At 31.6% G+C, this 27,647-nt stretch overlaps 1 long non-coding RNA gene across 2 annotated transcripts in view; it reads left to right on the top strand.

The window, feature by feature from the left end:
- LOC111091758 overlaps window positions 1–27,647 on the top strand; it is a 154,892-nt gene that overhangs the window by 11,504 nt on the left and 115,741 nt on the right. Inside the window, exon 3 of one of the 2 annotated variants that reach the window (XR_005376058.1) lies at window positions 12,212–13,073. The exons of the other annotated variant lie outside the window; for it this stretch is intronic. This is a non-coding gene — a long non-coding RNA (uncharacterized LOC111091758). Of the gene's footprint in view, window positions 1–12,211; window positions 13,074–27,647 lie in introns of those variants that run through there. 2 annotated transcript variants of the gene reach the window in all.

The raw sequence follows: 27,647 nt of genomic DNA, 5'->3' as shown, positions 1-27,647 counted from the left end.
TGCCTTTATTAGTATTACATGTGAATATGCTATTTCACTAGTTTTAATAAGTAAAGCTCCAAATATTATTTTTTCCAGGCTAATGAAAGAACTTTTCACAAAATGTATACTCCATTTGGTGCTTTATATACATGTGCATATGTATATATATATATATATATATATATATATACATATATATACTTATGATAAATGAGTAACTGAGAAATTTAAATAACATTTTCATATTTAATATGTAATGAATTTCTTGCACAAATTTGTTTTTCTTTGCAGTTTTTGCAAAGATTAAAAACAGGTACTTAGTTTTAATAACTGATGTGACAAATGTCTAGGCCATATAAGCTAAAACCAATAATAAAACAAATCCAAAGTAAAATATCTTCCACCAAAGCTTTCTTGTAGTGGCCTTCACTGTTAGTCAGACTAACTCTTTTCTTGAAAACAACTAAAGATGCTGGATAAAATACTTTCTAGTTTTACTGAAGCATCAAAGAGATGATAAAATAATAAAAAATTATTAGGTAAAAACTTAGGAAAAAGCATGAATTTAGTAGTGAGCAGCCTACTGGCATCTGAGAGCCCTATCTCACCTTTAAGGATCTGATACAACAAGAAAAAAAGTAAAAGCATAAGGCTTTCTAAGGTGATGTATTCAAATATAGGTTCTCTAAATAGAAGGCTGAATTCTTAGGATAAATTCGAACTAGAATTAAATCTACCTCAGCCCCAGGCTCAAAAACTTAAAGACAAATATAGACTAACATGCAATTTAACACCCTAAGGACATATTCTGGAAGGACCAAGGAAATTCAACTATTGAATTTGGTGAGGACTTGTCTAAATCATAGTACCATAGTTACATGGCAGAAAAGAACACAAGATCTCTCTAGAGAAGGCATATTCATCTCAGCTGCTTAGGAGCTCCCGCAGTTTTGTAAGGATAATAATTAACATAGTTAGAAATAACTAATCACACAAGTAATAGAAAGACAAAAAAAGCAGAAAGAACTAGATAGAGGGATTATACCCACACAGTCATCATACATATTGGAATTATCAGATACATATAAAAAATGTAATTTGCATGGGATGCCTGACTGGTTCATTTAGTAGAGCATGTGACTCATGATCTCAAAGTCAGGGCACAGATTGACAGTTCCTCCAACATAACTTTCTAGCCAATTAGTGATCTTTATGATACCTGGTTTCAACTTTAATAATTAATTCTTGTTTTTGGAGGGACTAATATCATTGAGTCTAATCTGCCATGTTTATCTAAGAAACTTGCTAAGTAGCATCTGTCCATGCCATACAATGTCTAAGAATGGGGTTTGGACAATATTCTAAAGTATTTATTGTGGGACATACAGGAGTTTGAACCATCTTTTGCTGTCTCCAATAGACAAGTAATATTTAGGATAAAGGTGACAAAATTGTGGTCAGAACCTCTGGCAAAGGAAAGCAGAGTTAGCAGTTAGTTCAACTGTTAGTTCAGAGTTAGCAGTTAGCTCAAGGTACTTTCAACAGTTTTGGATAACCATGCCAGGACATTTTCATACTGGAAGAAATCTTCAAAGGGGGTTGTGAAATCAAAGTCCATTAATATTTCTCCTTCTCCCTACCAAACAGGTTGATTTTATTCCTTCCCCAAATGCCAGACTGTGTTTCCTTTATTATCTCAAAATCATTCTGATTGCTATGATTTATTTTCCCCCCAATAAACTGTTAGCAAATAGATCTTGCAGTCAAAAGATTCAGGTGCAAGACAGACAATGCATTTTCATAAAACTTAATTGGAAGTAACTTTGAACCACATTTCCCCCCTTCTGACTATATTATCACACAGAGAATGTATCAACCAGGCTGGCCTAAGGTTACTGGTGGTGAAAGAAATATGCATCATCTTCAGAAATAAAATGAGTGGGGTAGAATCTATTCATTCATCTCTTGCTGAAAGAAGATGATTTCTTTCTGAAAAGAGCTGTATTCAATGACCAAACTGCTCTAGTTTGAGAAACAAGAAGTGGTAAGGAGAAATCTCTTTGAATTAACTCATAAAGAAGTTATTCCAACATTTAACAATACCAATTGTCTGCTGGTGATGAAGTGGTGAGAAGTATGGAATTTCCATCAAATAGCTTGGCTATCAGCTTATTGTTAGGTGACTTTTCCAATAAGATGAATATCATTTTCAGAGTGCAAGTGATCTGAAGATCGAAAAGAAGAACACAACGAATATCTTAGAAGGATTTAAAAAAAAAAAACTATTTCAGGAATATCAGCTACCTTCTACATTGACTTCTCTATAACAAAAGAGAGAGAAAAGAGAGTGGAATATATTTAGTATATTGAAAGAAAATTATTCCTGAACTGTATTTCTATACTGCACACAATTATTTTATAAGAAGAGAGACAGTTGCCAGGGCTGGTTAATACCAAGGGAGGAAGGAAAATAATCTAAAATGTGATAATATTGGTATGTGAAAGAGGTTGGTGAGGATATGTAAAGAGGCAGAGTTTTGTAAATAATTGAAATTAATCTGGTATATATTCAATTAGAATTTTATGGATTTAAGATGTTATATGCAATTCCTGTGATAACTCAAATTTCATAAGTATAGAATATATACATGAGGATATACATGAGGAAATGAGAAGGCAATTTGAAACTTTCACTACCAAAAATTAGCTACACACAAGACAGCATTGCAGGAAATGAAGGATAACAACTATGAGGCACAGAAAAATAAATGGCTAAATGAGAGAATTAAGCTCCTCCTTATCAGCAATTACTTAAATGTAAATGATTTAAACTCTCCAATGAAAAGACATAGTTGGAAGAATACAGAAATAAAAATTCAACCATATAGTGTTTATAAGAGACTCACATTAGATCCAAAGACATAAATGGCTGAAAGTAAAAGCATAGAAAAATATGTTCTAGGAAAATAATAATCAGAAGAAAATAAGAACATTTATGATAATATCTGGAATAATAGACTTTAAATCAAAAAAATTTACAAGACACAAAGATAGACAGTATATATTAATAAAACTTCAACAGCAGGAAAATATAAATATTTACATACCTAAAAACAGATTATTAAAACATATGAAGCAAAAATTGACAGAATCAGAAGAACAATAGACAGTTCTACAAAAATAGTTGAAGATTTTGATACTCCATCTTCTAACAACCAGACCAAAAAAAAAAAATAGTAAAATAGAGTACTTGAATAACACTATGAAAAAGTACATCTAGAAGGTATATACAGGACACACTACCTAACAACAATGGAATGCACACTGTTCTCAAAGTGCACAAGGAATATTTTCCAGGGTAGATCATCTGTTGGGCCACAGATTAGGACTCAATAACTTACAAATTTAGATATCATACAAAGTATCTGGGGATCCCTGGGTGGCTCAGCAGTTTAGTGCATGCCTCCGGCTCAGGGTGTGATCCTGGAGTCCAGGACTGAGTCCCATGTCAGGCTCCCTGCATGGAGCCTTCTTTTCCTTCTGCCTGTGTCTCTGCCTCTCTCTCTCTTTCTGTGTCTCTCATGAATGAATAAATAAATAAAATATTTTTAAAAGGTATTTTCTCCAAGCACAACAGATGAAATTAGAAATTTGAAAAGGAAAATAAAATAGCAGAAGGGATTAAAATAATATAAGGAAAACTGGAAAATGCACAAATACGTAGAAATTAAACAACACATCTTAAAGAATCAATGGATCAAATTAGAAATCTCAAGAGAAATGAGAAGATAGAAATGAGTGAAAAAATAGAACATTCCAAAACATATGGGATAGAAAGCAGCACTAACGGGAAGATACAAGCTATGAACACTTGCATCAAAAGACAAGAAAAATATCAAGTCAACCACCTGCCTGTACAATTTAAAGAACTAAAAAAAGAAGAGAAAAATGAAACCCAAAACTAGCAGAAGAAAGGAAGTGATAAGGATTAGAGCAGAAATATGTACAATAGAGGCTAGAAAAACTATAATCAATGAAAACAAAAGTTGATTCTTTGAAAAGATAAAAAAACTGATGAACCATTAGCTTGATGGATTGAGAAAAAAAAAGACTCAAATTCCTTAAATCAGAAAAGAAGTGTCATTACTATTAATTCTATGAAAGTAACAAGGAGTACTGTGAATAATTAATGAACAATTATAAGGCAGTGTTCTAAAAAAATGTATATCTGAGGGGTGATGGAGGGATGTGGCTGGCAGATGGGCTAGATGGGTGATGGATATTATGGAGCACTGGGTATTGTATGTAAGTTAGGAATCATTGAATTCTACTTCCCAGACCAATATTGCACTGTATGTTAACTAACTAGAATTTGAATAAAAATTAAAAAAATATATATGTCAACCAATGGGTAACTTAGTTTTGTGTTTCTAGGAATTTGTTCATTTCATCTAAGACTGAAATATGATAAAATGGAAAATTTGAATAGATTTATAACTAATAAGGAGATTAAATGAGTAATCAAAAATCTCCCAACAAAGTAAAGTTCTGGGACTTATCACTTCATTGGTGAATTCTACTAAACATCTTAAAAAGAACTAACTCCAATTATTTTCAAGTATTTCAACAAATTTAAAATGAAAGACTACTTCCTAATTCATTCTTTGAGGAAATCATTACTCTGATACCAAAGCCAGACAAAGACACTACAAGAAAAGAAAACTATGGACTGATAGACTGATATACCTTATAATGAGTAAGTAAATAAATAAATAAAGCAAAAATCCTCAACAAAATACTAGCAGTAAAAATCACTAATATATTAAGAATAATACCCCACGACCAGGTGGGATTTATCCTAAGAATGCAAGGACAATTCAGCATATAAAATGAGGGATCCCTGGGTGGCTCAGCAGTTTGGCGCCTGCCTTTGGCCCAGGGCACGATCCTGGAGACTCGGGATCGAATCCCACGTCAGGCTCCCGGTGCATGGAGCCTGCTTCTCCCTCTGCCTATGTCTCTGCCTCTCTCTCTCTCTGTGTGACTATCATAAATCAATAAAAAAAATAAAAAAAAGAACTTAACTGCATGTGGAGGTTCTTTAAAAAAAACATATGAAAATGATCAATGTGATGTACTGCATCACATAAAGGAAACATAATAAAGCAAAAAAAAAAAAAGCACGATCATCTCAATCAATGAAAATAAGCATTCAAGAAAATTCAACACCCACGAGCACTTGGGTGGCTTATCAGGTTAAGTGGCTAACTCTTGCTTTTGGCTCAGGTAATGATCTCACGGTCATGAGATCAAGGCTTGCATTGGGCTCCATGCATAGCAGGGAGTCTGCTTGAGATTCTCTCTCTCCCTCTCCTTCTGCCCCTTGCTCTCCTCTCTCTCTTTCTCTCTCTCTCTCTCTCAAGAAAGAGATAGAAAGAAAGAAAAGAAAAGAAAGGGACAATGGTAAAGCTAAAACACAAAAGTTAAAAAAAGAAAATTCAGTACCTTTTAATGATAAAAGTGCTCAAAAACCTAGGAATAGAAGAAACTACCTCAACATAATAAAAACCATATATTAAAAAGAAAAGAAGAAAAATCACACCAGCAAAGATCATACCTAATGGGTAAGGCCTGAAACCTGTTCCTCTAAGATAAGGAACAAGGACAGGATACCTGCTTTTACCACCACTATTCAACATAGGAAGTTCTAGCCAAAGCAGTTAAACAAGAAAATGAAATAAAAGACATCCAATTTGGAAATAAAGAAGTAAAATCAAATCTATTCACAGATGATATAATCTTATATATAGAAAACCCCCCAAATTCCACAAACTCAGGAAAGTAGCAGGATACAAAACATATAAAAAATCATTTTTATTTTTATATGCTAACAATGAATAATCCCAAAGGAAATTAAGAAAACAATTCCACTTACAATAACACCAAAATAATGAAATAAAATACTCAGAATTTAATTTAATTGAGAAGATGAGGGATGCCTTGGTGGCTCAGCAGTTGGGCGTCTGCCTTTGTCTCAGAGCATGATCCCAGAGTCCCTGGATTGAGTCCTGAATCAGGCTTCCTTCATGTAGCCTGCTCCTTCCTCTACTTGTGTCTCTGCCTCTCTCTCTCTGTGTCTCTCATGGATAAATAAATAAAATCTTTTAAAAAATTTAGAGGATGAAAGACTTGTACAATGAAAACTACAAAACTGCTGAAAGAAATTAAGGAAGACATAAATAAATGGAAAGACATCTCATATTAATAGATTGGAAGACTTAATTTTTTTGAAACTTCTAATCTTCACAAAGTGATCTACATATTCATTGCAACTCCTGCCAAAATATATATATGATTCCTAAAACCCAGTAACAACCAACAAGAAAAAAACTAACAATCTGATTTAAAGATGTACAAAAGACTTGAATAGACATTTCTCCAAAGAAGATGTGTGAATGGCCAATAAGGACATTAAAAAATGTTCAACATCATTAATCATTAGGGAAATGAAAATCAAAACTACAATGATATACCATTTCAGATACAGAAGTTTAAGAAAAGAGAAAAATGAAAGAAAGTAACAAATATTGGTAAATAGGTAGAGAAATTGGAACTTTTACACAATAAGGTGTAAATGTAAACTGTTACAGCTTCTGGGAAACAGTATGACAGAGCCTTATAAAACTTAAAATATAATTACCAATTTATGCAGAAACTCCACTTGTGGATATATACCACCAAAAAACTGAAAGCAAGGTCTTGAAGAGATATTCATAGACCTATGTTCATAACAACATTATTCACAATAGTTAAAATGTGGAAGAAACTTAGATGTCCATCAACCGATGAATGGATAAGCAAAATGTGTTACATACATACAGTGGAATATTATTCAGCTTTAAAAAGAAAGCAAATTCTGACATATGTCATAATAGAGATAAAGCTTGAGGACATGATGCTAAGTGAAATAAGCTAGTCACGAAAAAGACAAATGCTATACATTTTCACTTATATGAATTACTTAGCGTAGTGAGAATCATAAAGACAAAAAGTAAAACGGTGGTTGCCAGTGACTGGGGAGAGGAAAGAATTGAGTTATTATTTAATGAGTATAGAGCTTCAGGTTTTCAAGATGAAGTGTTCTGGATATGGATGATGGTGATGGCTACACAAAAATATGAATGAACTTGCTACCACTAAACAGGCCACTTAAAAATGGTTAAGATGGTGAAATTTTATGGTATATACACTTTGCTATTAAAAAATGAGGAAAATATACTGCTCTAAATTTTTAAGAAAAATAATGTCAATCTAATAGGAAAATGGGAAGAATACTAAATCGGGATTTCTGAAGTAAAAAAAAAAAATTGCCAATATATCAAAATGTAGTTAACCAAATTAGTAATAAGAGAAATTCAAGTGAAAACCATAAAATTCCTTTTCATACAACTTACTTACTGTGGTAATAATTTTAAAAGACTGACTAGTCAAGGGCACTTGGGTAACTCAATTGGTTACGCATCTGATTTTTGATTTCAGCTCAAGTGATGACCTCAGGGTCATGAGATCGAGACCCATGTTGGACTCTGCACCGAGCATAGAGCCTGCTTGTTCCTTACCCTCTGCTCCTCTGCCTTGTCTCTCTCTCTAAAACAAACAAACAAACACATAAGTAAATAAATAAAAGACTGACTAATCCAAGAATAGTAGGAAATAGAAATAGTTCAAAATATAGGCACTATTAATGGAAATGTATAGGGAGAACAGTTTTGTTTTATTTAGGAAAGGTGGACATACATGTTTCCTAAGACTAAGTTATTTCACTCCTCAGAATAAACTTAGATTCAAGGGTAGCATAATGCATGCACAGGAATGATTGTAGCAGAATTCTCAATGGTAGAGGAAAAAATGGTCAATAAAACGAATAAATGAATTTTGACTGATTCTAAATGGCAAGATCATTAAAAGCAAGAATGCAAGACTATATTTTAATAAAAATGATTCTAGAAGAGCTTAAAAAATATGTGAAGAAACAAAGAAATGTTCTTTGTGAAAGAACAAAGAAAAACACTAAGTATAGCATGGATTTTACATGTAAAATGTCCAACAACAGATAATATTAAACTATACTGTTTTAAGGATGTGTACATAGTTGAGAAAACAAGAGACAAGTGCAATAAGAATATCACAAAAGTCAATATAGTGCTGACTTCTGGGAAATAGCTAAGTTTGTGACTGAAAAAAATAATGAGGTGAGTGGAGAGGACTATGAGTTGCTGGTGGTGTTTTATTACTTCTTGACTAGAGTGGTGTTTACACAGTATTCACATTATGATTATTCATTAAACAATATATTCTGTCCCTTTGTTATCTGTCTAAAGCATTATTAAAAAGTGATCTAGGTTAATATTTTCTTTTTATTATCCTTACTATTCTTTTTAAGTACTGATACTTATTATATAAATAAGTATCTCATTACTTGCACCATCTTTATCATGTGTTTTGGCTATAACTTAAAAAGAATATCACAGCATGAAATTTATATAGGACTTTTACAGAGCCACAAGACCTAAAATTTTCAGTGGGAGTTTTCAGTGTAAAAGGACACCAAAGGCAGAACGAAGCAGAATGACCTAAATCCCTAAGTAGTGACGAAGATAATGACTTTTAAACATATGTCAGAAATATTTTAGGAACTGGAAGAAATACAGATGGCGAATACATATATATAAAAGTGATACTATTAAAAATTGTGTATATAGAGAAAAACCATATCATAATTAACAAAAATCTCTTAAAACCCAAGTGAAAATGTACATATTTATTTAAGGAGTAGTTTGAGGGGATTTTCATACTTATTATTTTCTGAATATGGCTAACTTGTATAATTCCAGATATAGGATATATTGGAACCAACTTAAAGCCGAACACATGGATTTTCGGTTTAGAGACCCAGTATTTTTCTATATTGTTGCAAAAGCTTATTACAGTGAGAATAATAGGTTGACAGTTGACCCCTCAAAAATGGGCTTGAACTATCTGAGTCCAGTTATATGAGGATTTTTTTTTCAACTGATACGGTATAGTACTGTAAATATATTTTATAATTTTCTTGTTATTTTCTTCTCTCTAGCTTACTTAATGGTGAGAATACAATATACAATACTTACGAGATACAAAATATGTATTAACTGAATGTTTATGTTGTTAAGGCTTCTGATCAACAGTAAGCTATCAGTTAAGTTTTTAGGGTGTCACAAGTTATATATGGATTTTTCACTGCACAGGGATCAGTGCCCCTAACTCTCATGTTGTTCAAAGGTCAACTGTATATGCAAGAACAAAGAAAACAAAACAAAAAAGCATATAGTAAAAAATTTAAACAGTAGTATTCGTTACTGTACATTTTTTCTAAACTATAAAACATATTATGGCATACATACATATCAAGTTATTCCCACTATATAAATGATGAAACCAAATCAAATAGATTATCCTATCACTGATAGTGATCTCAAAGCTAGTAAGTACAATACTAAAATAAAATTTAAAGCTGATTGTTGTGTAACTTACACATGATTAAGACTCATTGTTTTGATTTAAGGCCTCAGTATTTCGCAAAAGCTGGTGCATTAACAAATACACCAGGTAAACTATGTGCTATCTTAAATCATATATGATAGCTAGAAAATAAATTAGCAAATGGGGTTTGTTTTAAAGGGAAGAAAAGAGATGGAACAGTATCTAAGCAACAGATACTGGCCAAATAGACATTTACTGAGGCTATTAAACCTGAATAAATAAAGCAGAGAGTACAAAGTCCTAACTTAAACAAGCCAACAAAACAAAGTAGCTTTCTCAGGCTAAGAAGTAGCAACATAAATGATAGGAATGGGGATAGAGGGATGCATTGCTCCGTGGTTGAGCGTCTACCTTTGGCTCAGGGTATGATCCCGGTACCCAAGATCGATTCCCACACGGGGCTCCTAGCAGGGAGCCTGCTTCTCCCTCTACTTGTGTCTCTGCCTCTCTCTGTGTGTCTCTCATGAATAAATAAATAAAATCTTCTTTAAAAAAGGAATGGGGATGCATCTCCCAACTTAAAATATATGTGTGACAACGCATTTTATACACACACAAAATGGCACTTGATTCCTTGTTTGGTTTCAAACAACTCTTCTATAACTCAATATGATGTGAGAATGAGGGCTGGATTTGCCCTTTACCCCAAAATCTCAACAAATACTTGTCTAAAATATGAGGATTAGTTTCATTTGATTTTATCACTGTTTCTTAACAACAGGGATAAGCCCCTTTGCAAAGGGAAGGAAACATTCTCAGCCACGATTCTGGAATACTTTTTTGTGATCTCTGCTATGTCTCAAATTTAGAGTATAGGAAACTGCCAGTTCGTTGAAATGCTATCCTAAGCATGTATACATCATCTTCCCCTAAACTATTTACTTCTAAAATATTTCCAACCTATCATTTACTTTTTCCCAAAATTATCTGTATAGCTAAGTAAGCTTTAGTTCTTTAAAAAAGCTTACTGTTTTAAATTGCTTCTAAGAAAAAAAATCATAATAATTAACATCACTCTAATTTTTTCTATGATTTAGCTCTAAGCATAACTACAATAAGAATTTCACCCACCATTATATTATTTCCTTGTTTTGATCTATAAATAATTAATATATGTTTTTCAAACCCACACAAAGCAGAACCAGTTCCATGGCCTATTATGATAAACTTTAAATCACACAATGTTTTCTGGATTTAGGTTTGATGTTCTTGATAAAATTGAAGAAACAGAATGCATATCTTACATTTGCTTATTTTAGGCCATCTAATTTGGACAATTGTTAATGAAACATCTATCTTGCTCTACAAATCATATTCATGCTTCTTGTTCATTTTTCTATTATTGTTTTTCCTAGTAACAATCTCAAGTGCTCATTACAAATTGTGGAAAGAAAAAAAAAGAGCCAACTCATTATCTCAAGCTTTAAATTAAAATATTGTAGGAGCACCTGGGCGACTTAGTTAAGTGTCTGACTCTTGGTTTTGGCTCAGTTATGATTTCAGAGTCAAGAGATGGAGCCCCAACTCAGGCTCCACACCCAGTACAGTGTCTGCTTGAGAATTTTTCTTCCTCCTTTTCCCTCTTCTCCCCTAGCTCTCCAAATAAATAAACTATTTTTAAAATGTTGCTAAATGAAACCAACTTTGGCATGAATGTTAGGGAATGAAACAAGATGTTTAATTATGTCATATGACAAATGGAACAAGATCAGCCAAATTTTAATTTTATTCCAAGAGTATACATTATAGAAATTCTCAGTATTTGTGGAAACTCTGTGACATTAGTTATAGGATAGGATGGTAAAGTAGCAAAATGGTGGTTGTAGTTTATCAGCTATTAATTGGGTGATCAACTTGAGTTTAAGAAAATTTAGGTGAGGAGGAATAGTTGGAGGCAAGTTTTTCAAGGGTTATAGTAAAACATTTTTAATATTTTAGGGACTTTTATAGTCATTATTCTTTACCATGATTTGCCTCAGGAAAGCATCCTTATGCTGAATATCAGAGTCCAGGCTTTAACCACTATACAGATTTCCAAGTCTGAAGATCAGTGAAATCTAACAGCACAGGAAACATTTGAGTTTTAAGTAGATAACCCGTTTTCTGTGTGATTGTTCTTTCTTATGAACTCATTCATCAGATAGTGGCTATACAAAAGTACCTATGGCTCTGGGCAAGATACAATATAGAATTGTGATGTTAAGGAACATGAGAATTATTACTACAACTTGAAGTGCTTTCTTAAGCAACATTGACTCTTCTTAGTCCTAGTCATGGGGGAAAGAAAAGTCCTACATCTGAATTTCCCAACTTGGGAAGTGGCATAGTGGCCAGGTTTCCAAGTTTTCACATCATTCTGTTTAGTTCTTTAGGCTATCAGTTAAGTGTTGTCAAATACCAGGGATTAGCTATTTTTAAAAATATTAGAAATAAAATGAAAAGTCTTAAATTTATCATCCTTGATAATTAAAAATCTGTAATTTTAAACTACAAAAAATGGCTTCAAGATAGTTATGATTTAAAAAAAAGAAAGAGAGGAGAAGGAACAATTAGTGGCTTTTTGCATTCAGAATCTGTGTCTGAAAGTTCTTTATATGATCAAAATTTTTGGAAAAGTTGAATTATTTATGATGCTGTCTGCTTCTAGATAATCTCCAAAGACTCTCAGTTTTTACATTTGCAAGCATCAAGGACATCCAGGTCATGGGAGTGATGTATTGTGAATTTGGAAATGTAAATCCAAGAATCCGCGCATTCAAAGATAACTACTGGATTAGCTCGACCTGATTCCATCTTTTCCAATGAAGTGTGAGACCATCCTTATGTTGTTTTTGAGGTTTTCCTTTGGTAAATCTGCCTAAATTTATTAGTTATAAACTTTTGAATATTTAAATAAATGTTTAAAAGGTGGTTGTAAGTTCTTGTACATGTAATTGCTGACCTCATCAGATGAGAGTTGAGAGAATGATAACGACTCAGTGAATTTTTTAATAGCTGAGGAAGTTAAGGTTTCCTTAGGTCATGGCAGCTATTCCTTCAAATAATTGTCCAAACTTTATTTGTTCTTGTATTTTTTGCTACTGATACAGGATGATAAAGATGATCGAATTTCTGAATGATGAACAGTACCATGTGTAGCTACTTGATTACATTTCCTGTAAAATAGGCACTTTGATTTCTAGATAAAAAGCTTAGTCATAAATAAACCAACTTGAAAGTACAGTTTAGGAGGCTAACTGTTGTTGTTTGTTTTGTTTCATTTTGTTTTCTAGTTGTTAATGCAGTTACCATTTGGCAGAGGGAGCGTTATGGTCATCTAAAAATATATAGAGACAATAGTAAACATATCCATACACACTTGAAGGAGGTTATTGCACAAAGTCCATTTGTAAATATCAAATAGACATTGAAGCTTTTGTTCTTACTTATGCCTACTTTATGACAGGATTATACATTTGGCAGATGGGACATATACCAGAGACATCCTAAGAACTTTTGAGTGAAATGATCCTAGCTATAGTAATTTTAAGATTTCAGTCAATGTATCTTTGTTTCTGTGATCAAATTGAATAGTTATGTTAATAAAACGTACTATTTAATTATCTTAATAAATTATTGTAATTAAGTTATTCTAGAAGTGAGACTGTTTTATTAACAGAATAGATATGAACAAGCATCTATAGCAATTTGATTTACATTAAAAACCAAACATTGTCATTAATTGAACCTGATAGTCAAGTATATTGAATTTAAAACAAAAATATAGTTTTTAAAGATTTTATTTCTTTATTCATGAGAGAGAGAGAGAGAGAGAGAGAGGCCGAGACACAGGCAGAGAGAGAAGCAGGCTCCATGCAGGGAACCTGATGCAGGACTCGATCCCGAGACCCCAGGATCATGCCCTAAGGAAAAGGCAGGTGCTAAATCACTGAGCCATCCAGGTGTCCCTAGAACAAAAATCATTTTGTAGAGTCATTATTACATCTTTCTGCTTAACCATGAGTGTATTTTATTTATTTATTTATTTATTTATTTATTTATTTATTTATTGTTTTTTTTTCCATGAGTGTATTTTAATCTGAGGACTTCAATATATCTTTCTGGGGGGCACAATTCAACTCATAACAGTGCACCCTCTGCCCTCCCTTAAATTAATATCTTTCCCATATGCAAAACAAATTCACCCCATCCCAACATCCTTAAAATGATTATTAATCCATTTCAGTGTCAACTCAACATCTCAGACCTTATCTAAATATAATCAACTCAAATTCATCTAAATTAGTTATGGTAAGAATCTAACAATGGTCCACCCAAGGACAAAATTTGTCATCATCTGTGGACTTGTGAAATTAGAAAACAAGCTAAATACTTATAAAATATATTGTTGGGACAGTCATATAGGATAGACATTTCCATTCCAAAAAAATAGAAATAGAAGAAAAGGGGGTCTCAAGTTCTAGGAAAGTCTGAAAACAAGCAGGAAAATTTCAGTTACATTGCAAGGCTTAAAAAAAAAAATCCCCAGTGGTAGCCTTTTGTTCAGTTCTCTTCAGTTCTCGGTTTTTCTCAACTGCACTGCATGTCATCTCACTGGCCCTGGTCATTCTATGGGGAAAACATGGAAATTAAAGAGCTATCACTTTTCTTAACTCTTTGCTTATTTACTTGCACTATTGCAATACAGACTTATAATGATTCAATTTTTGAATTTTCAGTTTTACAATGGTACAAAAGTGATTCACATTCAATAGAAATCATAATTGGAATTTTTAATTTTGCTCTTTTCCTGGGCTCCTGATATATGGTATGATCCTCTCTCCTGGTGGTGGTCAGTGGCAGTTGCCACCCAGCCACGTGATCACAAGGATAAAAAAGCAACACACTGATAACCATTGCATTTTTTTTTTCAGTACAGTATCCAACATATTACATGAGATATTGAATTTTTAATTATAAAATGTGTTTTATGTTAGAGGAATTTGTACAACTGTAGGCCAATTCAAGTTACTGAGCATGTTTAAGGTAGGCTATGTTAAGATGTGTTGTTTGGTAGGTTAGATATATTAAAGGCATTATTGACATATGATATTTTTACATTACAATGGGTAAGGTGCAAGGAAAAACTGTATTGGTATATTAGCTTGATTATTACTTTTAGTTTGTCTCATTGTCCCAGTTGACCACCTTGAAACTTGGCAGCTCAAGAACTACCATAAAGCAGAGTAGTCTCACTTTCAGGGTTACTGTCTTCATCCTGGCAAAAAGACTTTATTTCAGTGTCCCATGAAGAGAGAAACATGAGGGAAAGTTTAAGAAGAAAACAAGACTCTTCAGCAAATTATGCCTCTCTTTAATTATAAGTCCTTTTCCAAGTTCACCATGAAACAGTTAATCTTGTTTGTTTCATCTACCACAACCTTCTTCTAATATTTCGTTTATTAAAATTAAACACTGATAGTTTTTTAAGAGTTGTTAAAAAGTTGTATATTAAATTCTGAATCTCTGAAGATAGCTTTCTGTTTTCTCTAGTTAAAATGAACTATGATTATTTTCTTTCTCCATAGATATGCTCTCAAAATATTGAAAGAAAGTTTTTAATGTAATCATTTTGGGTTTTGTTTATGTGTGTATATGTGCATGGGAAAAGAAGATATACAGACAGTAAAGCATAAAAGATATCTATAAAGAAATTTTCAAAAAAAAAAAAAGAAATTTTTAGATTTATATTTTTAAATAACTAAGATTTAAATGTTAGAGGAAACAAAAGACTAGATTGAATATTTACAGTTGGAATAGGAAGTGGTAAGATCTGAAAAATCTATATGGCAGATCTGAAAAAATATTCAACTTCTACAATTGAAAAATATAAGTATCAAAACTGAAAACTCCATGTGTAAATTTGACACCAGATTAAATAAGTGAAGAAAAATTGGCAAATTGAAGTAGGCCAGAATAAAGAAAAAAATGAGAACACCTAGAAAAAGTCATGAAATACATCAATTGTACATTTTCAAACCCTCACAAAACCTGAGAAAAATGAAAATATAAAATGTAATTGACACACATTAAAAACAAATATATAGGGAGATCCATAAAGCATCCAGTAATATGGGGAAATGATTTATTTTATCTTCAAAGAAGAAATAATCATACTTTATAATTAAGAATAGCAATTGACATTTATGCAAAAAGTTTGGAAGCTGGAAATAAATTGAATGATATCCTTGTAATAATGGAAAACCCAGTGGAACACCCAAGAGGGAGTTTTGTCTCAAGCATAGGCAATAGGTAGGTTCACTGTTTGTATTTAATTTAAATATCTAATGAAACTGAGTAGAGACAGCTTTCCCTTTTATTATTATCATGCACTGACATTTCTAAATATTGTCAATGATAAAGCATATCTTCCTGCCTTGGTAGTTTATTTGGATCCTCTCCACTGGTTCAGAATACTACTGAAAAATGTGTTTGTCAGAATTATATACTCCATAAAAATACTTTTTAAGAATGAAGGTGGATACATAGGCATTTTTGTAGATTAACCTTGTGTCCTACAAACTTGCTAAACTCACTTAGTTCTGGTAACTTCTTTTTGGTAAATTCTGTAGTATTTTTCAATGCTAAAGAAGAAAAATCTGAAGGACTACTTAATTAATAATTAATTAATTAATTAATACAATTAATTTAACATAAATTAAATTTCAAATAAATCTCAGACATAAACAAGAGCATTTGGATTACTATTTTGGAAATCATAATAGTGGTTAACTTTGGTATGCAGGCAGCTTTTGATAATACTCATTTACTTGCTTGGATTTTTATATGTACACTTGAAATATACAAAATTCTCTGCATATGTGTTATGCTAAGTTGAAAAAAATAAGAAAATTTGTGCAATTAGAAATATGCTATAATAAAATTTGGACCACCTTTTGCCTCACTGCATCTGAGAGAGCAGGATGGGTCACCAGTAGCTCTACTGGAGCACCAGCAGCTCTACTGGAGCTATCCCAGGAAATTTGGCCAGAGTTCTCATGTATGCCATGTCTACTCAAACTGGCACAGTCGGGTCCAGAAAAACGTGCCTCAATATGTGCTGCCAATGTTTTTGCCAGTATAGGAAAGATATAGATTTCATTAAGTTGGATTAAGTGAACTTCCTTGAAAGTGTCATCCAGAATACCTTTCTCAACTGCAGATATCCAAGATACCTATCTTAATTACATAACTTATTGTACCTAAAATTAAAATACTTTAATTATGAAAATAGATGAAACTTGGACCTCTAAAACAAAAATCTATCCCCACCCCTTCATCTTCCTGCAATTAGTTCAGCAACAGTCACTGATTTCCAAAATATGAGGTAAAGGGAGGATTTCATGAATTGAGAGACAACAGAAAAATTAGCTTTGTGTTTCAAATTAGATTTTTACAATTAAGGCAGAGATAACAACCTCAACATGAAGGAATTAATTTTCCAGGGTCTGCCATTTAAAAAATAAAAGACTAAGCTTTGAAGGACCCCAAGCTTAATATTTTGGCCATAGAAAAGAAGTATGAACAAGAATAGAGGATAACTGCACCTCCTAGACTCTGCAATCTTGTTAAAGATTACCTATAGTGTAACCCCTTTCTGATGGGGTTAAACTCAATGAAATCCATAAGGAAATCCACTATATGAGAATGGTAAACTAGCTTTAATGCAGAAATGGTGGTAAGAATAAGCACTTCAGAATAAGACTTAAGCATAAGGCTTAAGAAACCCTCCCCAACTAAGTGTCTTAGGAACAACCCCAAAAGAATTTTGGAGACAATTTCAGTTTGCATTATTCCCTCCTTTGATCTGAATATTTGTAAAGAACTATCTGATAATGATCAAGAGGGCCTGAAAAATACTTTAGTGCTTGAAATAATCTAAATTACTTAGGTGACTAGAAGTTTCATGAGTATAAACACTTCTAATCAGAATGCAACAAAGGTAGGGGCTTATGATGAATAACAAGACGAGGTAAAGTGTATTTCTGAAAACAGTTGCAAATGAATAGACTAAGTAAATTCCTATTACTTATTCCCCACCAAAATCTGGATACTACATAAGACATTATGCCACCCGGAAATTAGAAGTTACAAGGGTAATAATATGTAGAAGATAGATATAATCCTATATTTATTAGGCTAAAACAACATATGAATGAAAAATTATTCAATTCATTGATATATTTCAATGATTAACTTCATTACTGGAATCAGAAGATTAGAACATGAGATAATGTTTTAGAAAAATAAATTTATAATTTTACATACTTCAGTTTTAATTATGAAATTTTATCTGGCTCATAGTTAAATAGTGAATATTTGTTAAATATATTCTACTTAGTCAGTGAATTCCTATAGCCAGAAAAGCTCAAAGGCCCTATGATTAGTAGAGTTCAATGATTTTTAAAAGGAACTAAGGCTAGATTATTATTACCCTACCATCACCCATACATTTCACAAAGATGTTATGAGAGGTCCTCTCTAGTTTCCACGTTTTAGAGTCACATAAGCCTTTTGATTAATTTACAGCCCAACCTGTGTTTTTATTCCCCTGAGTTCTAGTCAACTGCTCATTGTATGATCTTGGTCATACAATGATTTTGATTTTTAAATTTTTTATTCAAATTAATTATTGACATTTAATTTATCTGAGCACAAAATTTAGAAGAGTATCTCATGTTCAAGTCTATTCAAACCATCCAAGATATGCCCTGACAGTTCCACCATTTATTTATTTTTTTAATTGCCTAAGAGAAAGGAGAAAGCTTTCACATGAAAGCACCTACTGCCCATGTCAAGCTAACGGAAATGTTTTCAGGTAATACTATGCTCCATAGTTTATTGATATGTGCTTATAATGTGGATAAAAGTAAGATTATTATAATGCTTTGGCACTTCATAAATAACACACATCTGTGGCCACTTGTTTTACTAAATCTAAGGCAAATCTTGAAAAATCATATTTTAAATTATTTACCATATCTATATGTAAAGAAGATTATACATGAGTATTTCTGAATGATTTTAGTTATACCATTATCTGACAAATGACCAGTGTGAAGATACAAGTAGTGGCTAGTTGACTAAGGTAAATAAATATAATCAAGTTTGATGTATTTGCAGATAACTGATGAAACAAAGTATGTTGTATCAAACATTAACCTGGAATAACAATGGAAATTAAGGTGGGAATTATAATGAATTAGAATTTCAAAAGTTTCAAGCATGAATGTAGATATTTAAGTAAACTCACAAGTAGGAAAAAAGTAGAAAACAATTTTGATTTTTAAATGGCAGTTTAATCAGGCATAAAATGAATGCTTTTCTTTACAAATCAGAAGCATAGGAGAAATATCTGATATGTTTTTTTATATCCACACCTTCATAAAGATAATAAATATACCTTATAGTCGAGTAGAAAAGGTCTTATTCTGTCGTATTTCTCTAGAAATACTTACAAAATTTACTGTAACAACAGAAACTGGAGTGAAAACAGCATTTTCTGGAGAATTTTTTTAATGAAGAAAAGAATAATTTCAAGAAGAATTGATTTTTTGAAAATGGCTTACCTATCATAGAATGGAAAATATACTGTAGAAATAGTTAACCAAATATTATATTAAATGAAATCGCAATTACTATGACAAAAAAAAAAAAAAAACAGTGATGATGCCAAACACATGGGGGATAAGGCTATAATAAAAAAGAAAAATATTTTTTCAAGAGTAGAATGATGATATTGTTTATATACTATTAGATAGAAAGGACAAAGTAGGTTAGCTATTAACAAATTAAACAAGTCATACGCAAATAGAGAGTTTATTTACAAATGGACTGATAAAGTCTTATTTTCAACTGTGAGGATGTCTGGATGTCCAGTTTTTAACTATTGGCCAAGATAAGGGCATTGGGATCTATCTATGATTTGCTACTGAAGGTCCAAACATCCCCTGATGATCACTTTCATTACTAATGGTTTGCTGCTGCCCTAACTGCTTTAATGAACCTAGCTGTAACATCTGCCCAAACCTACACTTTCCTGAGAGCTTCTACAGTTCTTTTTCTTAGTCTTCAGTGCTTGCCTGCACTCTCTTCCTCTTGCCACAACCATCACTTTGGTTTAAATAAAAGCCTTTTGTGAGTATATGCTAGAAAGTCCAGTGAGGGAAAAAGGTCCAGTGATTCTTTTCGAATATCTAAACTACAATAGAACAAACAATAAATGAATCAGAAGGAAGGTAAAATAACACCAAAATATCTCAATCATTCAAAAATAAGACAATATAGAAAGAGTAAAATATTATTAGAAAAAGGCGAGACAAAGAATGCAGATCGCAAGTTGCTAGAAATTTCTCAAAATAGTTGAGTAACCATGTAAATGTAAATATGTGGAAACATGACTAAGCACATTTCAGATTCCTGTTTTGAATTTGTCTTTTTCAAAATGTTACCTAAAAACCTTTCCAAATGCTTAAATTTCATTTGAAATGTATTTTAGAATAAAAATATTTTGTCTCCGAAATAAAATAAAATTTGTTTACAATATATTTTTCTTATGGTTAATGCTAGAATGTTGGCCTAAAAAAGGAAGAGTCAACATGTTGTCTCAACCCACAGCTTCATCATCTATGATTATAGCTGCTGAAAAAGATGAATTTGACATTTCAGTGAGTACTCTGACTCATGAACAAGGAAACTAGTCCAAATAAACTGGGTCAGCTGTAACTAAGAAAGGAAAATATGACAAAGACCATCTTTCTCTCAGCTTTATGTTAATCATTTGACTCATTGTTTTGTATACCACAGACATTTTAAATAGTAGTATGTGTCAGTAAAAATGTGGCTTCATTTTGAAACCAATAACTCTGAGTTTATTATTTTTAATAACTCTGAGTTTAAAGAAAAAATCCTGAATATTTTAAAGGTAAACATGGTCTCATATTGAGCTGAAAGTCATTTGAAAAAGTCATAGCCTCCTGCTTGGTAAATTTTGATATTTCATTGGTTGGATAAGGGTCCATGATGACTAAGAAATTGAAAAGGCTTTGTGCAGTTGACATTGGTGAATGCCTGCTAAATGAAAAGTAAAAAAAAGGCATGTCAGTATATCTTTAAACTATAGAGTAAATCTTCAAATTAATGATTTAGCTGAAACCATGAGACTGAATTAACATCTTATTTTCAGGATGTACTTTTGACTTACAAATGCACTAATATACAGATGTGGTTATAAGTATTTACCTGTATTAGTCCAAAATAAGTGCACTTAACCATCATAGAAGATAGTTTATGGAAATGTTTATGGAAAAAAAAAACACACAAGTAGTATTGAAATATACAAAGTGCTGAATAACCCTTTTTGAGTTGTCGTTTTTATCTTGGAATAATTGTATGAACCTTATACTGTTGATGCAAAAGCAATAGTGAATAACACTTCTGGTTTCTTATCACCAAACTATACCAATTGTCATCTTTCTTCATCATTACACACAGTAAAAAAAAAAAAAAAAAAAGATGTCAGTTTCAAGCAACTATTAGAATTGCCAAAACTTGCTTTCCAACACTGAGGTTTTCTGATGAGGATGGAGATATTAACAATTATAATTTCTTTTTAATATGAAAAATAAAATGTGTCAATATTGGGAAGATCTGTATAATTCATTGAACAATATGATACAAAATCATACATAAGTAAAATATCCATTCAAAGATAAGCTAATGAATTTTACAATACTAAAGTATAAAAGATTTATTGATATGGATTCAGATTCTACATGATATTGGTCTTTAAGAAGCTACCACTTGTCAAGTTGGAATATAGTATCAAAAACAGCCACAATTATCTGAAGAAAGATTATTAAAATACTTCTAATATTTTCCAACATCATTTTTGTGTAAGGCCAACTTTTCTTTATATTCTTTGAGCAGAAAAACTTACTATAAGAGATTGAATGCAGGAATAGAAATGAGAGTTCAGCTCTTTTCTATTAAGGTGAAAAGTAATGCTATCCTTCTCATTACTTATTTTGGATAATATTGTTTTCAATCAAATGCATTAATATATAATGGAGTCTTATTGTAATTATTATTATGAAATAAATTGATAAGAAAGTATTTTGAAATATCTTAATTTTTAATTTCTAATATTTTTTAAATTGTAAAGATGTCCCAAGATCAAGAAGATTGGTACTTGCACTTATTCACTAAGTGCAAATTATAAGAGTATTCCAAAAAAGGAATTTTTACTATTGTAACATCCTGTAAACAACTAAATACATTTTAAGTAATGAATGAATAAAGGAATACTGTTGTATTAACCTATGTATTAACTTATTTTGTCATATGACTGTTTGCAGCAAAATTTAAACTAAAAAAATTGTGATCACAATGCAAATTCTCTAACATGAACTCTATCTACATAGCATCAGGAAAAACGTCACTTTTTTTTTCTTTCAAAGGCCTATTTATTTTCTTATTATGTTGATTCTAGGTTATTCTCTGTCTCAATAGAGTAAGAATTCCTCCTTTAATTTTAAATCTTTCTTATATTGTTATTGATAATTTTAGAGTACAAAGACACTCAACTTCTGTGTTCTCAGTTACTGTTGTGAAGATTTGAAGCTGCTTTGCTGTTACAAACTTAGATATTAAAGAATTTCACATTCCCCCACTGAGATTTGAACAAAGTGCTCTTTTCAACCACCTAATAGCTGAGAATGGCTTTTCTTCCTGTTCATTGCACTGGAGGAGTAGAAATAACTATAACATTTTCAGGGACTTTAAAAGACTTTGACGAATATATATATATATTTATCTATCTACATAGATAATAGATAAATAGATGTAAAATTTATAGAGAGATATATTTTCAGGTTTAGTTCTGTCACTCATATATGTGTGTGTTAATATCTGAATAATTATTATATATAAAATTTATGTACATATATGAAGCCTGGAAATGCCTCTCAGTGCTGAAATACCTTGCCTTTCTGTTACATCCAATGTAAACTCTGAGACATTATTTAAGTTACAGATTAAGAGGATTTTGCTTTTTACTGTCATTTAAATTATGTATGTATGTATGTATTTATTTTAAAGATTTTATTTATTTATTCATGAGAGACACACAGAGAGAGAGGCAGAGACACAGGCAGGGAGAGAAGCAGGCTCCATGCAGGGAGCCCGATGCTGCACTCGATCCTGGGACTCTAGGATCATGCCCTGAGCCATAGGCAAACACTCAACCACTGAGCCACCCAGGTGTCCCTGTCACTTAAATTATTATGAAACGTAAAGACAGTTCCATGTATTTCATTTGGAAAGAATCTCTAATAAGGTGTATCTGTGACAACTGAAATAAATACAAATAATATCCCAATTTCAGAGCAACTGATTTTTTTTAATCATAAGTATTTTATTGCCAAATACAGTATACTTTGTTGAAATTTGATTTCTAAATAAGAATGTAATATTAACAAAACACTGAGTTGGGTTGCAAAATGACTCTGAAAAATATCAGTATTGAAAATGAATCTGTTTTTAATAGAAACATTCATAAATGTTATTTAGATTCCTAATTTTTAATATGCAACATTTTATAGAAAATTTGTCTATATTTATATACAAAGTATCTTTATAAATTAAATTTTAGTGTAATATAATGACAACTCAGGGAAATATAAAATATAAAGAACATTTAATTTGATTTTTAAAAATTGACTCCAGAGGGCATTAAGGACATCCAATCAAATATTTTTGCATTCTGATGTGGCAACATTTAAATAAAGTTTCAGTGAACATAATAAATATATTTCTCAACATTTTCTCTATTTTTATATACCAGGGCATTTTAAATATTTTTACCCTTGAATGAATTACATACTTTATTTTTAAAATTACATTAAAATCAAACATAAATTATTAAGTTCTGATCTTGTCAGCTGCTCTTTATTGGGCTATGGAAAGGAAAAAAACAGTGTCAAGGAAATCACAGCTTGAAACATTAACCATAGAATAAGAGCTCACAAAAGTAGCAATGGTCCTCCACAGCTCCTCTCATGTTCCTCCTCAGCTCCTTGAGAGAATGCCCTCGATACTTCACCACTCTCAGCCTCAGACTGTATTAATATTAGTAATTGTATTGATTCCTTGACATTTGAAATCTGTTGTGCAATTTATTCGTCTTCTCCCCCAAATGTCTTTATGTTACGTTATTCCTTTTTTTTTAATTTTTCATTTCCTCTTTATTTAAGCTTTCTGATTGTGTTCACTATAAGAAAATAAATAAATATTATAATTGGGCACACAAAATGAAATTCAAATATGTTATAATGCATATGGCTTCAGGCATAGAATAGAAGGTTTAAGATGAATGGCTCAGGAGCTTGATTCCCTGGCTTCAAACCCTCTTTGCCAGACTTTAATGTGCATTCTAGAGCAAGGTCATTAAGCTTCCTGTGGTCCAGTTTCCAGGAGAATTAAATAGTATTGATCTCATAGGGCTGATGTGAGACAAAAAATAATTAATTAACATTTTAATAGTAATAGTGACCTCATAGGCTTGAAGATGTCTGAAATTAATTTGAGAATATTATTTAACACCCAATAGACATTTGCTTTATATTAACAGTAAAATGGTGTGCTGTTATCACTTTATTCTCCTATTATGTATAATATTTGGCAACTGCTATTTCATTTATCATGAGCATTTCCCTATATTCATAATTATTACTGTTTTTAATAAATGTCTACTATCCCGTTGTATAAAGAAAATATAATTTAGTCATTCTGGTATTTTAAGACATCTATATTGTTTCCATTTTTAGTTTTGGAGAGGTCAAATTTAGCACTCTTTTACATATATTTTATGCAAAGCTGCTTTATTCTTTTTTTTTTTAAGCTGCTTTATTCTTTAAAATGCTTTCCTAGTATCACAATTACTGGAATTAGGGGTATTTAGCTAATTCATTCTAACAATATTTAGTGTATGTCTGTATTAAGAGCTGGCATTCATCTCAGATCACTGCCACAATACTGCCAGGGTTTCTATCCCCATGGAAATTGTATTCCATGCAGAATAAATTATGCTTTTGACATACACTGTCAAATTCCCTTATTGACAATGCTTGTACCAATTCATCTTCTCCTCAACAATATATGAAATACTAGTCCTTAAACTTCAGCCAATAGTGAATAATCTAAACAAGCAAGCAACAATTTAACTAAAAAGCAAACAATAGCAACAACAAAAATAGAAAATGTGCAACTTAATAAGAGAAAAATAATGACTTTTTTTGCTTAATCTATTGATTTATTTTTAACTCTATACTTTAATTAAGTAGTCATACTCCATAGCTCCTGAATCTATCAGTATCTATCTATCTATCTATCTATCTATCTATCTATCTATCTATCTATCTATCATCTATCTATCTATCTATCTATCTATCTATCTATCTATCATATATCTCTCCCCTGCCACTTTTCATTTGCACTAAATATATAGGAGAGAGTACTAGTTCCCAATGTGGCTACATGGAATAAAGTGCATTTCACATACATCTTTTCCTTTGTAAGTAGGAGTATGATATAGTTCTGGACAACAAAATATAAACTGATTACAGCTACAAGTGAAAATCTTTTTTTTTTAATTTAGTTGATCGAACATAGTTTCTAATGATAGAGGATATATATAAATATTATTTTCATATTCTACTTTATTTCAGTTTCAGACTCCATCTTGTCAGTTTTAGTCTGTATTTACTGATGTATAAAACAAGTTCTTTTCGTGTGTTAAAATGCACCAATTGAGTCCAAATTTTAGAGCAATGCTGACTGAAAGGATGTTTAGAGTAAGAGCAACTGATTTTAATCTTGACTACCATCCATTTGCTATGTTACCTTGGAAAAGTTATTTAACATCTTTGAATTTCAAATTTTTCATCTGTAAAACAGTGATAGTAATATCTATCACATGATTAATGTCAGGATGGAAAACAGGAAGTGTATGTTGAATACTAGGAATAGTGCCTCAATAATTTCTTTTATCATTGCAAATACTATTATTGCAATTTTAGCTAGAATGCCCAAGCTTATGACTACAAACCCAGGCCATATGTCCTGCCCTTTTTGTGCCCAAATTATGGTGGCCTCTGGAACTTTATTGCTGAGAATTACACATCCTTCATTGTGTTCTTTCCATTCTTATGAGAGTTCCCAATGAAATATCTCATGGATGCTCAAAAACAAAATCAAACCAAAACAAACCGTGTCACTTTAATGTTTGCTTTCTTCCCCCCCCCCACCCATTTTGACTCTACTTATTTGTGTCTACTGGTGACAAAGTTATTTTGGAAGCCTCCTTGTTGCTGATGTCCATTATTAGCATATTAGCATTCATGCACAGTTCATGCACAGCCTATTTTTACTGATGTTACAAAAACTTCTAAGTATTCTTAGAACTCAAACATTGATAACTTCTATGGAGAGATAGGAAGGATGAATTTATTTCTGACAGTTTGCAAAATTTTATCACTTGTGGCCCTCCACATAAAGGTCTACACCAAAATACACAGCCATACTAGTTCCATCAGCTATAAGCCATTATCTCCTATCAGAATTTCACCAACATCTCTCCATTAATTTTTTTTAATCTCTAAACATAGAAATTGACTCAGATTTAAGCAGGTATAAAATATAGTCACAACAGAATAATCTTCATCATCTGATTACACATAGTTCCCCTCCCCCTAAAATAATGGATATAAAGCAACCCAAAACAACCCCATTCATTTTATTATTATTATTATTATTATTATTATTATTATTACATGGTTACCAACTTTTCAGGACATAAGTCAAAAACTGAGAAGAAAGAAAATATAAATCATAAATATTCAAAATATATTGGGCTAATGAAGTACAAGTCACAAGCTGTGTGTGAAGCTGGGATGCCAAAAATTCATATGCTATCTGAAATATGCTACTTGGCTTTGTAGAGTAAGAAATACTATCAACAAAACACTTTTGAGTTTTATCCTTTGCAAAAGTAAGATTTAAAATGCACCTTCATGAGGGGTGCCTGGGTGGTGGAGTCAGTTGAGTGATGGACTCTAGTTTCAGTTCAGGTCATGATCTCAGAATTGTGAGATTGAGCCTTGTCTCAGGCTCTGCTCTCAGCATGGAGTTGGCTTTGGAGTCTCTTTCCCTCTGCTCTCCCCCACTCTCTCTCTCAAATAAATAAAAAATAAACTAAAAATAAATAAATAAAACTCCTTTCCTTATATCCAATAACATAGAAGTCTAATAGTAAAGAGAAATATCATGCCTAAAAATACTCATATACTGGGAAAAGGCAGAAAAAAAACCATCATCTTTATGCTGATTTTGCCATATTGGAATGTAAGTTAAAGATATATATTCTAAATAATACATTCAAAATGTTTAATATTTGTTGATAATACCAAATAGCCATTTTATCCTTTATACCTTTTATTTATTATTATTCTGTTGTAAGTAATGTCTTACTCATAGAAGATTTGAATGAATATGAATCAGGAACACAAGTCACACAACATTGCATTTGTGTAATTCTGTTAAGGAATAAAAATAATTTCAAATATTACAACATATGAATAGAAACAATTTACATATGATATCTTGCACTTTCTATCATTTTAGAATTTGTAAAATACACTTTCTCAAACTTATCATAGTTCTTGTTAAAGAGACATATGATATTGGCAGGTTATGGATAATTACTTCCATTTTACAGTAAGGGAAATGGTGGGATTGAAATACAATTTCATCAGTTTTCTTAACAGTATATTATCTCAAATATTTGGACCAGTGAAAAAATGATGTAGGAATATGACTTAAGTAGTGGTATGAAAGATCTATAACTTAAACAATAATACATGACCAGAGAAGAAATATAGGCTTACAAGTGAGAGTCTCTTGTTTTCAATTTCAGTGATCTGTGAAGTGTGAAAATATATTTAATATTTCAGACTCAATTTTCTTATTAATAAAAGTCAGGTAATAAG

Source organism: Canis lupus, chromosome 22, assembly GCF_011100685.1.
Source record: "Canis lupus familiaris isolate Mischka breed German Shepherd chromosome 22, alternate assembly UU_Cfam_GSD_1.0, whole genome shotgun sequence".
Lineage (NCBI taxonomy): Eukaryota > Metazoa > Chordata > Mammalia > Carnivora > Canidae > Canis > Canis lupus.
Note: the sequence above shows the minus strand (reverse complement) of the source record. Positions and strands in the feature narration are given on the sequence as shown.